The 17,255-nt window shown below is 36.2% G+C and overlaps 1 protein-coding gene across 3 annotated transcripts in view; it reads right to left on the bottom strand.

The window, feature by feature from the left end:
- Positions 1 to 17,255, bottom strand: part of LOC115231675 (somatostatin receptor type 2-like) — a 360,814-nt gene that overhangs the window by 135,034 nt on the left and 208,525 nt on the right. The window contains exon 3 of one of the 3 annotated variants that reach the window (XM_036500439.1): positions 15,603 to 15,678. The exons of the other annotated variants lie outside the window; for them this stretch is intronic. The gene's annotated coding sequence lies outside the window, so the exon portion shown is untranslated. The remainder of the gene's footprint in view (positions 1 to 15,602; positions 15,679 to 17,255) is intronic. 3 annotated transcript variants of the gene reach the window in all.

The following is a 17,255-nucleotide window of genomic DNA, read 5'->3' as shown; positions in this document are numbered from 1 at the left end:
GTTGTTTCGTTCCGTGTGGTTACTGCCGCTTGTTTCGATTATATTGTTATTAAACTGTTGCAGGATATTCGTTTATCCTTAAGATTAACATCTGGCGACGAGGACTGTTCGAAACTCACATTGGTAATTTGACAATTACGGCGTTTTGGAAAACCTATTAGCCACAGTAGTGCAACTTCAAGAGAAGCAACATGAAGAGCTGCAGGAACTGTAAAGACAAATACTGGAACAACAGCAGCAGCAACAACAACAACAACGACAACGACTTTAATTAATCGGGTTACAGCCGGTGAAGTCCGAAAATCCAGTTAGAGCGGCTAACACAATTTCTGAATTTACGTATAATCCAGAGGAGGGTATTATAGAAGATACGAAGAAAATTTTAACAACGAGTGCAAGTCATGGTCGGAGGAGCAGAAAGTAAGGCTTTTACTACGCGAGGTAGCTCCTGCCGAAACATGAGCATTACTGTAAATATTCTGACCAAAATGTCGATTAAGATTGGTTTCCAAGAAACCGTGGTACTGCTTTCAAAATTTTCTTGTGATATAAGTCCATTATCCAACATAAGAATGGGGTGTTGGAACTTAACAAAAAATGACGTCGATGATCTTATCACAAACACCGGAGTGGTCAACCGTATGTGCGAAAATTTCAGACATCAGAATCTACCTCAGGATATGTTCAAATCACCGGAGGATAGACAAATTCGGGCTAGGATTCCCTCGAAAATGGAGCAAGCGAAGCAGGATTTATCTCTACAAACCTTCGCAGAAGAATGTCAGACTATGGTACATCTTAAACATAATGTGAAACAATACAGGATAAATACTCTGCAATAATTCATGTGTGACGTCTCGGGAGTCACAATAATAAGAGTATCAGGCCCCAATCCATGTTATGGTTGTGGAGGCCTATGCTACAAAAAAGAGTCTCTGTTTAAAAACAAAAAGCGTTATAGTTGTCAGAAGCAAAGACACAGGAGTGCTCATTGTAGAACAAGACTACGAGGCTCAAATACAAAAAGTTCAAAGGTGAGCAATTGCCACGGAAAAAAAAAAAAAAATCGTGCATGCGAAAATAAATGATGTGAATACCAAATTACAGTTAGACACAAGTAGTGATCCCGATTATAAATGCGGATATTTGGGAAAAAAATTGGAAAACCGAAATTACATAAAATGGCGCGTGCTGTAACGGTCTATAAATTACATTTCATAGGCAAAACATGTAACGACGTCACATTTCGAAGAGAGACACGCGAAGCAAAGTTATTCGTTGTGAATAATACAATCAATCGGTTTAACACAAATTGGTTAGAATTATTCCATTTATGGCACCTCCCTCTCGTACATACAGAAAGAACTATCGACTCTGATAAACTAGGTATTGCTGTAAAGTAAGGCGGCGAGCTGGCAGAAACGTTAGCACGCCGGGCGAAATGCTTAGCGGTATTTCGTCTGCCGTTACGTTGTGAGTTCAAATTCCGCCGAGGTCGATTTTGCCTTTCATCCTTTCAGGGTCGATAAATTAAGTACCAGTTACGCACTGGGGTCGATGTAATCGACTTAATACCTATGTCTGTCCTTGTTTGTCCCCTCTGTGTTTAGCCCCTTGTGGGTAATAAAGAGATAGGTATTGCTGTGAAGGACCAAAAACATGAAGTCTGTTTATTGATTGATATGAGTATCCCTAATGGTCATAATATTGCGATAAAAGAATTTGAAAAGCTCAGAAAATATAAAGATTTGCTCATTGAAATCGAAAGAAGGTGGAACATGAAGGCGGTTACGCTACTTTGGTTGTAGGAGTACTAGGAATTAAGAAAAAAAGAACTGAATATTATTTGAGAATGCTCTCTGGCTTGCCACACCTGCAAGAAATGCAAGAGATTGGTTTCACTAGTTTGTTGCATGCACTGAGAAGAGCATTGTCTCTGTGGGGATGATAAACTTCCAAGTAGATAAATTTCTCATTTTTAGATAAGTTTATTTGATGTTTCAAATGAACAATCTGGTGTGGTTGTTTTAATGGTCTACCAATGTATTCGGTGAGTTACTTTTGCCGTAAGTGCCGGGAAGTCAATCGGCGAGAACACAATATCTTCAATCAGCAACCTCAAGTTATTGTATACTGTGTGACGTCTATACTACTACTACTACACTACTACTACTACTACTACCACCACCACCACCACCACCACCACCACCACCACCACTACTACTACTACTACTACTACTACTACTACCACCACCACCACCACCACCACCACCACTACTACTACTACTACTACTACTACCACCACCACCACCACCAACCACCACCACTACTACTACTACTATACTACTACTACTACACCACCACCACCACCACCACCACCACTACTACTACTACTACTACTACTACCACCACCACCACCACCACCACCACACCACCACTACTACTACTACTACTACTACTACTACTACTACTAATAATAATAATAATAATAATAATATTAATAATAATAATCCTTTGTACTATAGGCACAAGGCCTGAAATATGTGGGAGGGAGATAGTCGATTTCATCTATCCTAATGTCTAACTGGTACTTATTTCATCGACTCCGAAAGGATGAAAGGCAGTGTCAACCTCGGCGGAATTTGATCGCAGAACGTGGCGACGGGCGACAACTGCTAAACATTCCGTCCAGCGTGCTAACAATTCTAGTTGAGAGAGACGAGGAAATATCTATAACTTCTGCTCACTCTTTCATATTGGTGAGATCACTGCAACGCAAGTTCCATCCCTGCTATAAAAATATAAACAGGAAAGGAACAACCGTCTCAGTTTCAAATGCTTGCAGTTACGCAAAACCTCTAGTTAGACAAGGAGTATATTAAGTTGTGTTAGGTCAACCAAACGCATGCGGCTCGAGCGCCAAATATCAGGCCTTTACGACAAAAATAAGTGGAAAACATCTTATTTTATTGATTCCACTAAAGAAAAGTGAAGTAGACTAAACACAAACTTACAAATACGCAAAGAGTAATGACCATGATACAAAACAAGACTTATTAAAAAGTTACGAAGAAATGTAAAGGACATATAAGATTAATGCATAAAATATAGATCGATGAAAAAATGAAGTAATAGGCTTCATTATTCTATGCAGTATAGTGAGGTTTCTGGTGATATTATTCCCAACTGGAAGCTACGTAAATTAGCAAACCTAGACTGGAAAATATAAAAAAAATATTATTATTGTAAGTATTAGAAACACTATATGGCGACAAAATATCTAGTAAAGAAACAGAAACTAATATAAAAGCAGCACTAAACAATTTTCTGTCTCCAAGCAAGTTGGATAAATCATGACAGGAAATATTAAAAATTTTAATGTATGGTGAAAATGGATGGGAGGGTGAGATGAGATTCAAAATTATGTATAGAATATCTAAAATATATGATTTTATTGTTGATGGAGTCGTCATGGTACAGGATAGGCTCCAACTCGGGTCATTTAAGAAGGCTTATAAATTATAAGATCGTCCTAAGTACCAGAGTTACAAGCGCTTTTTGTAGGTGATGCTCTCCAATGTACGTGAGCAATCTTGGGGTAGTTTCATTCGTCCTTACAATTCCTGCCAGTGCCTCACTTAGTTGGAGTAGACGTCATTCCTTTTGAATCTCACTTCCCTTTCCAAGGGGAAACTTAAAAAGTTGATGAGGATTTGATTGAAGAGAAAAGTGTTTGTCCACAATTCTTGCAGCCTTGTCCCCTTCACGGTCTCGTTCTTTTAGACAGAGGAGCACAGCTGTTTCACCTAGTTAAAGACAAGTGATGGAGCGATCACGACGATGGAGTCAGCCGATAGCTTGATTCATCCTAGACGCCAGAACAGCTGTTTTACATCACTCCCCAAATCAACATAAAAGCGTATAGTACGGCCTCATGGCTCTGAGCGTATCTGGGCTTGTTCTATTTGGCGGTACTTCCGTGATAGTAGAGTTGATCGTAAATACTCTCCTATAACATTATTTCATGCCATGTATGTGCAAAGTATTCAGTAAGAATAATAATAATAATAATAATAATAATAATAATAATAATAATAATAATAATAATAATAATAATAAATACGCAAAATACTCTCTATGTAATCCCAAGGTTTAAAACAAACTATTTTTTTTGGTTTTTATGTATTAGACATTCACTAGTACAACACCAAAAAAAAACGGGAACCCCCCCCCCCCAAATATATGGCACAGAACTTCCAACCTGTTGTCTCTTGAGGTCTCTGGGTGAGACTTGGAGCCAACTTGTACAGACATAAAGCAAAAGTCAAACATAGAATAATAATAATAATAATGATAATAATATCTAGCTGGACCCGTGAAAAATTTGGGGAAAACAAAAATATGTAAGTATCTGTAAACGGATACTTACATTATACCGTCTGTTTTTATGTTCTGAGTTCAAATTTTGCCGAGATCGATTTTGCCTTTCGTCCTTTCGGGGTCGATAAATTAAATATCAGTTGTGTACTGGGGTCGATCTAACCAACTGGCCCCTCCCCACAAAAAAGTCTGGCCTAGAAAAGTAGATTGTGACAGTTACAGAATATAGAAAGTAATGTAAAACCAATGAATATATAATCCAACCAAAATATCTAAGTTACACAAACGTAAACGGAATTACTATTTAACCTTAAATTACATCGTACATATTCAAAAATCTTAATGTACAAATTGAAATGCAAAAGAAGGAAATAATAAATGGATTTATGAATGAAATTTTGGTAATTGTGTCTATTTCCACCACGCGACACTTATTATTGCAAATGTGTTTTAACTAACCTAAACTATACACACACACACAAATACATCCCTATACATATGTCTCGAATGGTAGCTGTATTTCAAAGGGGACAGCCTTGTCATATTCTTAATGTTATGCATGTCTGTTGAGCACTCAACCATTTGTGAGTTAATTTTATCCTCGTGTGGTAATGAAAAGTGAAATTGACATCCAATATTTGCTGTGCGTATCTATGAACTTTTCTTTAGCTTTATGTATCTTCTCACTTTTTCTCTTTCTTTTTCACTTCCTTTGTGTCCCTTTTCTCTTCCGCCTTTGATTTAACAATGTATACATTATCTATGTATCTACTTCTCTTACGATGAGATAAACATTTAAAAACACAAGATGAACGCCGTCACCACTCACTGTCCCTTTTCCCCTCTCTCTTTCTCTCTCACTCTCTCTCTCTCCCTCTCCCTTTCTCTCTTACTTCATCTCTCTCCTCTTCTCTCTCACTGTCTCTCTCTCTCACTCTCCCTTTCTCTCTCACTTCATCTCTCTCCTCTTCTCTCTCGCTTTGCCACTTCTTTGAAGTGTGACGCATACAAAAGTTACGTACCACCACCACTTCCACCACTACCATTAAAATTTTCAGTTACAATGGTCATTCTAAGTTGTTTGTCAACCAAGATTGTTTCATTTCAGTACAGTTGTTTGTTTGCTTTTATCTACTTTACTTGGTGCTGATACGAAATACTAAGAAATGTTTTTAAAAAAATAACTTCAATGTTATTTTCGTTGAAAAATTTATCTTTCTATCTATGGCAAGTTTATTATCATATCTAAAGTAAGCCTTCCTTCCTCTATCAAGCCATCGACGTGCTTGTCAATGTGGATAGATGGATAAATAGATTGACATTAGGAGATATATAAAATTGAATCATAAAACATTCTTTTTTTGTCCGTCACAATAATATATGATACTTAAAATTTCCTTCATCTTCATATTTCTCACTCTTTTTCTCTTTGCCTCTTACTTCAACAAACTTTGTAACCATGTTATTCCTGTCTTCACGCCGTTATCATTTCCATCTTTCGTTTTATCTTTCATTTCCACTAATCTCATGACAGCTGAATGCGTCGGTTACTATTCTCTCTCGTCCTCCCTCTCTCTTCCTCCCTCTCTTCTATTTGCCATTCTTTAAACTCACCACCAGAATGTCACTCATCTGCTAAAAGTTTTATTTTTAAACCTCTTTCTCAATATCACACACTTCAACTAACTTTTATATCACATAACTATTAAGTTCCCCTTACCTCCCACCGTTAACACTTCTCTCTCCATTCCCTCTCCCTCTTTACCTTTCCATTCAATAATCAGGTGACAACGTAACGAAATTTCGGTCTGAGTTTATTAGTATATAGGTAATAATAACATCATCAATAACAATAATAATGAAAATAACCAAAGCCTGAAAGTAATTGGTAAAATCCATCTTGCACTTAGGGATATAATTTCAGCTAGTGATGTTGATATTATAAATCTCAATCGCCTGTACAAAGCATCCACGAAAATTTCAACGGTTCTATGAGGAGAAAAAATTAGAAAATGACAACGTTCTCACGGAAAGCTTATTTGTTTAGCGCGTTTTCAACACCAAATTCCGTTATTAGGTCTGGCATAGAATGTTGAAAAAACCTTAAGTTTGACTAGAATATCAAACCAACAAAAATCCGAAAATTAAAGAATAACTATAATATGAAAACCACACTTGAAATCAATACCACCATAGAAACTATCAAACAAAAGGTGTCTACAAAAGCTGCCCGCATAGCACGGTATGATAATAATAATAATAATAATAATATAATAATAATAATAATAATAATAATAATAATAATAATAATAATAATAATAATGATAATGATAATAATAATAGTAATAATAGTAATAGTAATAATAATAATAATATAATAATAATAATAATAATAATAATAATAATAGTAATAACAATAATAATAATAATAATAATAAAATAATAATAATAATAACGCTAATGATAATAATAATAAAATAATAATGATGATGATGATGATGATGATGATGATGATGATGATGATGATGATGATGATGAGATGATGATGATGATGACGATGATGATGATGATGATAATAATAATAATAATAATAATAATAATAATAATAATAATAATAATAATAATAATAATAATGATAATACGTATTGTCAGAGGTGCCCTGGGAATGATAGCAAAAGAGGCTGATTGCTACCTAACTCAGATACCAGAAAACCAAGAATTGCAGAAATTGAAAAGATAGTGCTCATGGAACTGCTCATATCCTACGCAAAATACTTTCTATGTAATCTCAAGTTTTAAAATAAACATAATTTTCGTATGGTTTTTTAGACATTCACTAGTACAACATTAACTACAAAACCAAATATATGGCACCCTAAGCATAACACCAACATGAACTTCCAACTTGTTGTCTCTTGAGGTCTCTGGGTGAGACTTGGAGCCAGCTTGTGCAAATGTAAAACAAAAGTCAAACATAGAATAATAATAATAATAATAATAATAATAATAATAATAATATAATAATAATAATAATATAATAATAAAATAATAATAATAATAATAAATAATAATAATAATAATAATGATAATAATGATAATACGTATTGTCAGAGGTGCCCTGGAATGATAGCAAAAGAGGCTGATTGCTACCTAACTCAGATACCAGAAAACCCAAGAATTGCAGAAATTGAAAAGATAGTGCTCATGGGAACTGCTCATATCCTACGCAAAATACTTTCTATGTAATCTCAAGTTTTAAAATAAACATAATTTTCGTATGGTTTTTTTAGACATTCACTAGTACAACATTAACTACAAAACCAAATATATGGCACCCTAAGCATAACACCAACATGAACTTCCAACTTGTTGTCTCTTGAGGTCTCTGGGTGAGACTTGGAGCCAGCTTGTGCAAATGTAAAACAAAAGTCAAACATAGAATAATAATAATAATATAATAATAATAATAATAATAATAATAATAATAATAATAATGATAATAATAATAATAAAGATAATTGCCCTGATGCAGTACCAGGCAGTGGCTCTCGTGACTTCTCACCTTATCTGATTGGAAGTATTATCATGTACATTGTTTTGTCTTGGTTTAAAAGATGGGCTACAGCAAATATTCTGCTCAATACCACAGATTTGCTTGTCAGTTCTTTGACCTTAACCAGTTGAGAATGTCCCTTAGTAGCTGACGATATGTGCATCTCTGATCACGAGGAGAAGTAGTGGGGGAGCATCATAGCCATGTGTTGAAAGTAATTCCCGGAGATTTGGAAATTCACCTTTGGTAACATGGGGGGGGGTTCGTTCAACATCCTTAAACAATCCTTATTCAGGGACCTTTTGAGCGGGATGGGCTACTCGACCAGAAGAAAATTTTAACTGGGCCCCACATGCAAGGTCATGCGTTGTTTATCTTGACCTTAACCATTTCAGCATGTCCTTTAGTGGCTGACGATATGTGAATCTCTGGTCACCAGCAGAAGTAGTAAGGAAGCATCATAGCCATGTGCTGAGAGGAATTCTTTGAGGTTTCAGTAACTCATCTCTGGAAACATGCGTGTCATTTAACTCGCTTAAACAACCCTTATTTAGGGATCTTTTGAGAGGGCTGAGCTACTGAATCTGAACAAAAATTCTTCAGTGCCACTTTGATGGCATGCTCTGCTCTCTCATACTAGGTTCAACCCAAAGAAATCTAGAGTTCTACACATAAATTCACCTCAATGCTAGGATTTTGGCGAGGTTACCTGTCTCCTTATCTTTGTCTCCTCTCTCTTCCTCTATGACTCCCTCCTCTTCCAAAGAGTCCTGAGTGCTGCTGAAATCATCCGCACGGTGACATCGTCATTTAACAGCTCCCTGCCCCAGAATGTGTAAGCCTTTTCTAGTACTGTTTTTCTGTTTGTTAAAACTTTGATATGTTTATGGATTTTTATATTTTAAGTACAATGTGATATGCCATAGATAATCAGTTCATCGTAAATACGACGGGGTGTTTATAGATGGAATGCTATAACTTCTTAAAACTGGGAAATGTTGTTTCTAAATTTCGATATCTTAGCTATGGTAATCCCTACTTGCCGAAGTTACTCTCAAAATCATCCCCTAGCCACTCTTAATCGACTGCCTACCATACCAACTAGCAGTCAGTCCAATCAAACAGACTGTATTAGTAGTCATATACCAACACCTCTGCTTAACGCCGCAGCACAAGCAGCAGCTAAAAGTCGTAAATATGCCATCATTTGTTGTCTAAATAAATCAGAGTAGACAACATTAGGACCACTCGGCTTTATAGTAATAATATAATTATAGTAGTAATTATGAAACCATAGTAGTGAACTAGGAAATAATAAGATAGGGATTATAGTAGTGATAGTGAAATTATTATAGTGAAGAAGAATTACCCAGAATGATTTACAAGTGGCATTGTGATACTGTCGAGTCGTCGGCGACTAAACTGGGAAACCAACTAAGGTGAGGAGGGTGAATTTTCGACACACTGCGAGATTAAAAGCAAAACCTGGGAAAGGGCAGAGGAACATAAAAACGTCAATGGCAATTCTGAAAATGCGTAGACAGAACTCATGAGCCTTGGTTGACAGTCTGTCTAGGAGAAGGAACACTCTGATTTAGAAACTGGGGTAGATAGGACTTCTTAATCACAGTGGTGACTTCTTAATCACAGTGTCCAATGGCTCCATGTCTGGGATGAAGGCGAATGAACAGCGAATAGGGACTTAACTCCGGAGCAATGTTTAGATGAAGATACGGAACCAACTAACGGACACCTATCCCCTAGTGAAAATCAATATAATGGCCCCAACACACAGAAATGCGAAGGGAACAGGCCCAACTTGTGGGTAGTAAGGTCTCTGCAGTCTTGGTTGATTCCTTCGCCAAACCAACAGAAGTGTGGGAAAAGACGAGTATCTGACCCCTTCAAATAACCAATGTTTCAAGTAGTCTGTAATCGTTAGCCTTGGGTGGCAAGAAGCCTAAGAAAAGGAACACCCTGAGTCCAAAACCAGGGGAGCAAGAACTGCCACCTTGGCGGACTACCTTGATAGAAATGGTGTCTCGATAAAAATACCGGTTGGTAGAAACCTAAAAACACACTACATATATGAGTAAACATACCAAGCAAAATAAATAGGGAAGATGCCACACCCGGTAGGTGCCCCACTGTGCAGCAGCTCGGTTGTAACCCGCCAACTGCTAGCCATAGGTGGAGTAAACAAATAAGCATGATAGTTAAGGAATGTTACTAAAGGAGCACACCAATGGATGCGAATGGCGTGCCTGTCAATGTGTACAGAAAACGAATGCACAGTGAATGGAAGGCAATGAAAATGTTCAAAATTACTGAACAGATATTATGTGACCAAGCAAGAGCAATACGAAACAATGGATGGTTAACAGAATTGGAGCTAGAAGCTATTACAAGAAGGATATCGGGTGAGGTTGGGCATGCGAGGAATGAAAGTGGAAGAGATGGACAATTGTCCACAAGAATATAATACCGTGAAATGTGAAAGAATTAAGATTCAGTGACCTCTCAAATAATGTAGATTGATTAATAATAGACAGAATTGTGAATCTATTAAATATTTAAGGAACAGAATTTGTTTGCGACTTTAAGAAGTCTAACCGACGGTAATTAAATCAAGAGACGAATAAAATAAATATTGTTCTGAGACACATTCAAACAAAGAACATCACACAAAGGAATAATCTTATCAAGACTGCTAGTAGGATTCAGGCAGAAAGGATGGGATTGAGAACTACTGAGAATAGAACAGCGACGAATAGAAGAGGAAATAAACAACTGAGGTGGAAAATGAGAATTTCTGAAGATATAAACTCCTTGAACAGTGTAATGTCAATAATTTTCAAGAAAAGAAATGGAGAACTTAAGAATGAATGGAAATTCGAATAAGTTAGGAAGAAGTATGGTGTAGATACAAAAGGCCTGAATGTTGTAATTGAAGAATTGAAGCAACGCATATATGCAAAAAAAAGCAAAGTTAACTAGGTTTGAACAACAGATTAAACAATACCAGCAAAGCATATTGTTTAGAACCGACCAAAAAAGATTTTATCAAGAGATTAATGTTGCTAAAATCCGTGAAAAATTAGTCCCTGTTGCTGATGACAGGTTGACATTATTGGAGTAAGATATGGAGTAAGCAAGAACAGCATAATACTACAGCTGAGTGGCTCTGCAGCCTGAAGAAAATGGCTTGGTATCCCCAGCAAGAGGCCTTCCACTTCGCAGATGACAGTATCAGAAATATGAGTAAAAAGATAAGCAACTCGAAAGCAGCAGGAACTGATGTGTACAGGGATTTTGTTAAAAATATTTCAGTCGTTGTCATAAATTCATCGAAGAACAATATCATGTATTGAAGATGAAATCCCAGGCTGGTTGACAAAAGGACGAACAGTGTTGTACCTGAAGGATGCAACAGAGGAAAATGTTGCTGACAATTACAGACCAATATCCTGTCTCCCGTTAATGTGGAAGGTACTGTCAGGAGAAATTGAAGAAGAACCGTATAAATTTCTTGATGGGAACAATATATTACCGCCGGAACAAAAAGGCTGTACAAAGAGATGCAGAGGTACCAAAGATCAACTATTGGTAGACAGAATGGTAATGCAAGATTGTAAACAAAGGAGAACAAATCTGCGAATGGCCTGGGTTGACTATAGCAAAGCTTATGACATGATTCCACATTCGTGGATCATGGAGTGTTTTGATCTGTTTGGAACTTCGAAGAATGTAACGTGTTTCCCGAAGAGAAGTATGATGGGATGGAAAACTGAACTGACATCTTACGGAGAAATTTTGGGCGCCCTGGGTATTAGAAGTGGCATTTTCTAGGGCGATAGCCTATCTCTGTTTCTTTTCGTTCTCTGCATAATAAGCCTGACCTTAGTACTCAGGAAAATGAAACTGGGGCACCAACTAAAGGAAACATCTCAAGCAATCAACCACCTCCTCTTCATGGATGATTTGAAAATGTATGTCAAAGGTGAGACAGGTGAGTTCCTTGGTGAACACGGTCCACTATTTTAGTACTGATATTAGAATGGAACTGGGACTCAAGACGTGCGGAGTAATCTACTTAAAAAGAGGCAACGTACAATTCCTAACAGGGATAAAAATACCGAATAAAGACTTGATTAAGCAAATTGAAACGGAAGGCTATAAATACCTTGTTGTACTAGTGTGCAACTAGATAATGGAAAAGCAAATTAAAGAAAAGCTGAGGATGGAGCATTTCCGAAAACTGAAGTTGGTACTGTACTCAAAATTGAATGGATGGAATAAAATCCAAGCAGTTAATACGTGGGCGATACCATCACTTCGCTAAAGAGCGGGAATTATAAAATGGCAAAAGAGAAAAATAAAGAAAAGGGATACTAAGACCAGTAAAATGTTGACCAGTACACGAAGCCTTCCACCCTAAGAGTGACACGGATATACTGTATTTGTCCAGAGGAAAGGGTGGGAGAGGTTTGATCAGTGGCCAGGACTGTATCGAAGCCAAGGAAAACAGCCTAGGGGGATATATGAAAAATGTCGTGGAACCAATGTTGAAACACACGAAGAAGGCCGTCATCATAAAAGCAGAAAAGTGCGTAACTAAAGAAAAAAATTAACTATAAATGAACAAGAAAAAAAAAAGATAAAGCATGGAAAGAAAAGAAAATGTAGCATCAGTTTGCAAGAGATGTGAACGCCAAGATAGACACAAGGGACCGGTGACTATGGATGAGGGGGTGTGACCTAGAAGATAAAGACAGAAGCACTCATATGCGCAGCTCAGGAACGAAAGTTAAGGGCCAATTATATGAAATGCAGAATTGACAACACTACCAATAGCGACGAATGCAGAATGTGTGGTAAGAGAGGTGAAACGTCCGAAATTGGTACAGTGCAAATACAAATGACGTCATTACAATGTGGGAAGAATTATCCCTTGGGAGCTCTTAGGAAATCACGGCCAAAAACTTTTATTTTCTGAGCTTTTGACTGACGCAGGTAATATCTATCTTCAACTCTTGACAGAGGGAAGGTGGTGGAGCATATTTACAATAGAATTGGTTGCTTGAGGGATCCGTCAAGCATACTAAGACGGATGTTTAACATATCTACACAGGGCTTTAAGGGTCAGACATTGAGCAAATGCGTGTAGAATAACTATATTGCCTTCTGCTCTTCTTGGACAGACTCCGTTTTCAGTACACTTCGTGCTATTAGATTTTAATCCGAATAATACCACCCAGTAGCCCAGCGAAATCAGAAATTTCTAGATGATATTCATACTCATATGCTGAAAGTGCACGAGAAAAGATGATAATCAATGAGAAGCACTGCTGAAGACAGTACACAACTATACCGGTTGGACCGATAAAATGATATGGTTCTCAGGTTAGAAAACGCACTAAGGCAACATTAAACAGAAGCAAAGTAAGATAAAAAATTTATGTTTGACAAAGACAAGCGATAAGAGAATTACAACAAACACGGATACAGATACTTAAAAATCAGTAAAGTAAATATTCATATACAAATAAAAGACCAGTTTGGGTGGGAATATTATAGTTGCATTCGATTAATAAATGAAATACACCTAAACCGAAAATGTAGGTCCACAGGTCATAATACAATGGATGTCCCCATGAAAAATTACAGCTCTACTATAGTGAAATGTGAGCTAACTTGATAACGAAATAGTAAAAGACAAAAATAATGTGTGCACGTAAAAATATACCTCCACAAAATCGGACATATGAAGTTTATCAGGAACAAGCAGTAAATCCCGGAGTTATCCGTGTTGCAATTGTCCATCGCTGCATGCTCAATATCATTTGACGTTTTAGGTAAAAGGACAAAAGTGCGTATATTCGATTGGGTGAGAAAAGAAGACACTGCTTCAGAAGTATGCCTGATTCACGTGTACTTTCCACACCAAAAACGATATGGATAGACTGTAGGCGTTGGAAAGAAGCGTTTTCTGTTTTTTCGATTTGTTCTATTTCTCAAAGAGAGTACCCTAAACGCATGCATTATTTTGCAACATGTGGCTACGAGCCTAATGCATGTTTATTTCAAATTTGAGTAAACTTTGGTGTATGGTTCCGGAGATAAGTCCAGAAATGCCTTTTTGAGACGGTTTTTCCCGTTCTATGCCCAAAGTAAACAAAATTTGAAAAATCGTTATGCTAGGGACACTCCTTTGTTCAAAATACATATGTATATGAAATTTAATGAAAACAGGACAAACCGTGTTGACGCGATGCGCAAGTCAACACACACAGGCAGACATCTTCCATTTTATATATATAGTTTACAGAGACGGACGTAATGCAAGTAGAAAACGTATATATTATCCACTGTAAGACTGAAAAATGATCTCAGATGAAAGAAAGACAATACAAATAACTACAAAAAATGATCACATTATAAAACTATTTTCTTTCTAAAAGGGTGGCTATTATGACGAAGCAAAGGTCGAAATTACAAATAGTTGTGAGGAGAGTAGAGAAACAAGGAAAGAATTTGTAAAACTAAAGGTGGCTTACATAATGCTTTGTTAAAACCATGGCTAAGGAGTATCCTATATGATCACTGAATAAAAATGAACGAAATGAAAGAAGTGGAATTACATCAGAAAGGTATCATAGCATAGCAGCATATTATGTGCTGATATATTTTATTTCATATATACATTGCGAAGGAGACACAGAAAATACGGTACCTCCTAATCGCAGTATCAGTTCCAAGGGGCAATAATGCTTCTCTGATTGAATTTGAATAAGGATCAGCGTATAAAAGTCTGAAAATTGAAAGAATCAGAGTGCTGAGGATGGAGAATAGAAACAACTGCTAACACCTTTAAAGCATGCATTAAAACTATGAGAAGTGAGAAAAGTTTCGTTGGCGAATTACATAGTTTACTCTGACATACATACTTTTCTCAATATTATCGACATATTGCGTAAGGTGAAATTAGTATAGCGAAAAGTTTATAGACGCTTGAAACATATTCAGTATTTATTTACCATCTAATAAGTAATTATCAACCTCTTGTAGTTACATGAGTTTGATACGTTTTCTTTTATTCGCTCTCGACCTTGCTGTATCTGTTGTCTGTGATCAATCTCAGCAAACGGAACCGTTTTCAAATAAATGAAATTGTCTCAGCTGCCAAGAAGAGAAATAGTTTCGATAGAAATCAGCACACAACGAGCATAAAACCTATTAGAAAATTGTTTCCCTCTACGTTTTGTCATCAATCATAATTCTGCTTACAACTAGAATATTCAAATTATGTGTTTCTATCGCGAACGTATTCAGAACTGCCTAATTCAGTGTAGATATATTACAAATTAATTTAGATATGGTACACCATAGAATGCTAAACCAAATTAATATTTTCCTACTACATCGGTAAAAGATACCGAATAAATAAGAGTAAAATTCATAGTAAGTGAGATGGTGAAAGTGTTACGTTTCTGCCATAGTTTCTTGTATAAGGCATGAGTTCTCTGAAGAAAAAAAATAAATCAACATAGAAGAAATTTCCCGAATAGCCGATAATTTCCCACAAGATTCTCTATATATCGTTCTTAAGTTACAAACTAATGTATTTTGTCAAAATGCACATGTTGTTTGATGATTGTCATTTATTTACAAGTCACACATATTGTATTCCAAACTTCTTACCTCTCGTAATCTTTTCTATGAATATAAACTGTTCAGTTGCATTTCTGAAAGAATAATAATAATGTAAGTTGATTTACATAATCAGTGCTAATATTAAACATGTTATTATAAACTGGACAAGGAAAGGTAAAATACATCGTTTTGTTTAATGAAAAACTATGGATTTCGCTAACGTTATTTATAGCAGAAATACTGAGAGATACGGAGATTTAGCAAAAATGTGTAATTAGAAGAAATAAGAGTAAAACTATTTAGATGAAAGCATTAACATTAGATGAGTAAAGGAAAATGGTCGGCGTAATTTTAAAACAATAAAGGATTAGAGTGAATATAAGTACGCATATTCTTTTTTAAAATACATTCCTCGATTTGATTTATTGCTTTCTCTTCTAAAGCTTTATTTCATAACTAGCAGTATCGCCCGGCGTTGCTCGGGTTTGTAAGGGAAATAACTATATAAGCATTTTTAGAGAGTTACTTCCCTTATAGATGCCAATTCGGGCTTTCTTAGCCATTTCTGTTTTGATGTCTTCAAGCCATGAAGTCGTTGTTCTAAAAGAACGCTGGTCTCCTTGACAACGCTTTACGACGTTGATTTCCTTACACTCCCTTCCCCACAGCTTCATGAGGGAGGGAAGAAGGGGGAGAAGCAAACAGGTGCAGGTGTGACCATGGACGCCAACTCCGCCGCTATCGACACACGAAAAATTATGCATTAAAATGGAATAAAAAATGATGTTAAATTATTTTTAAAATCGTAGACTCATCGTAGACGCGCGCTAATACTCAGACGGGCTCGATATGAATCACGACTATAAAATACCCGAATTTTGTTAAACTGCACCGCAAAATGTGGGAGTAGTTAGGAATCTAAGTCGAAGGGGACAGACACTCACACAACTACAGTTTTATATATATAGATTACGTAACCCTGATTTCAAACATACAGATTTCTTTAATAAAATTTTGACGCCAAAATATATTCTTGTCGCATTTGAGAAGTACATGAAGATTCAAAATAATGAACGGGGGAAACGGAGTATATCAATAAAAAAGGCTTACAGTTGTAGCCATAGACAAATCTTTGGTGTTGGTCTAAAATAAAAGTTGATGATTGCATATATGTACGTGTTTACATATTATTTCAAATTTTTATAATTCTTCCAACAAAGAAATGTTGGTTTCTAATAAAGAAAGAAAGCTCTCACGATGGAATTTGGATAACAACAAATGTTACATGTTGAACTTAGCAAAGGCTGTCATAATTTTATTCTTCCACTTACAGGTTGCATTTGTAAAGAGTGTGTTAGAAAGTGTTCTTTGATATAAAATCTCAACTTTTCCAGATACAAATTATTACTACAATGAACAAATACGCCAATAATTATTATTACTTCTCTGCTCATACAGCACTTATTCCTTTATCGTCCAAAATAACTCTATTAGGTCAGCTATGTTTGATTTGATAAAAGATTTGATGTAAACATTTCACTAATACTACTTGAGTTGTTATGTAAACTTGAGTATTCAGTATCAGAAGTTTCTATGTATCTACCCCAGGGCCATCTCTCTTGCAGATTATATTATATATTAATTCAGCAACAATGTACCATATTATGTG

The sequence above is a fragment of the Octopus sinensis genome, linkage group LG2 (genome assembly GCF_006345805.1).
Source record: "Octopus sinensis linkage group LG2, ASM634580v1, whole genome shotgun sequence".
In the NCBI taxonomy this organism is placed as follows: Eukaryota; Metazoa; Mollusca; class Cephalopoda; order Octopoda; family Octopodidae; genus Octopus; species Octopus sinensis.
Note: the sequence above shows the minus strand (reverse complement) of the source record. Positions and strands in the feature narration are given on the sequence as shown.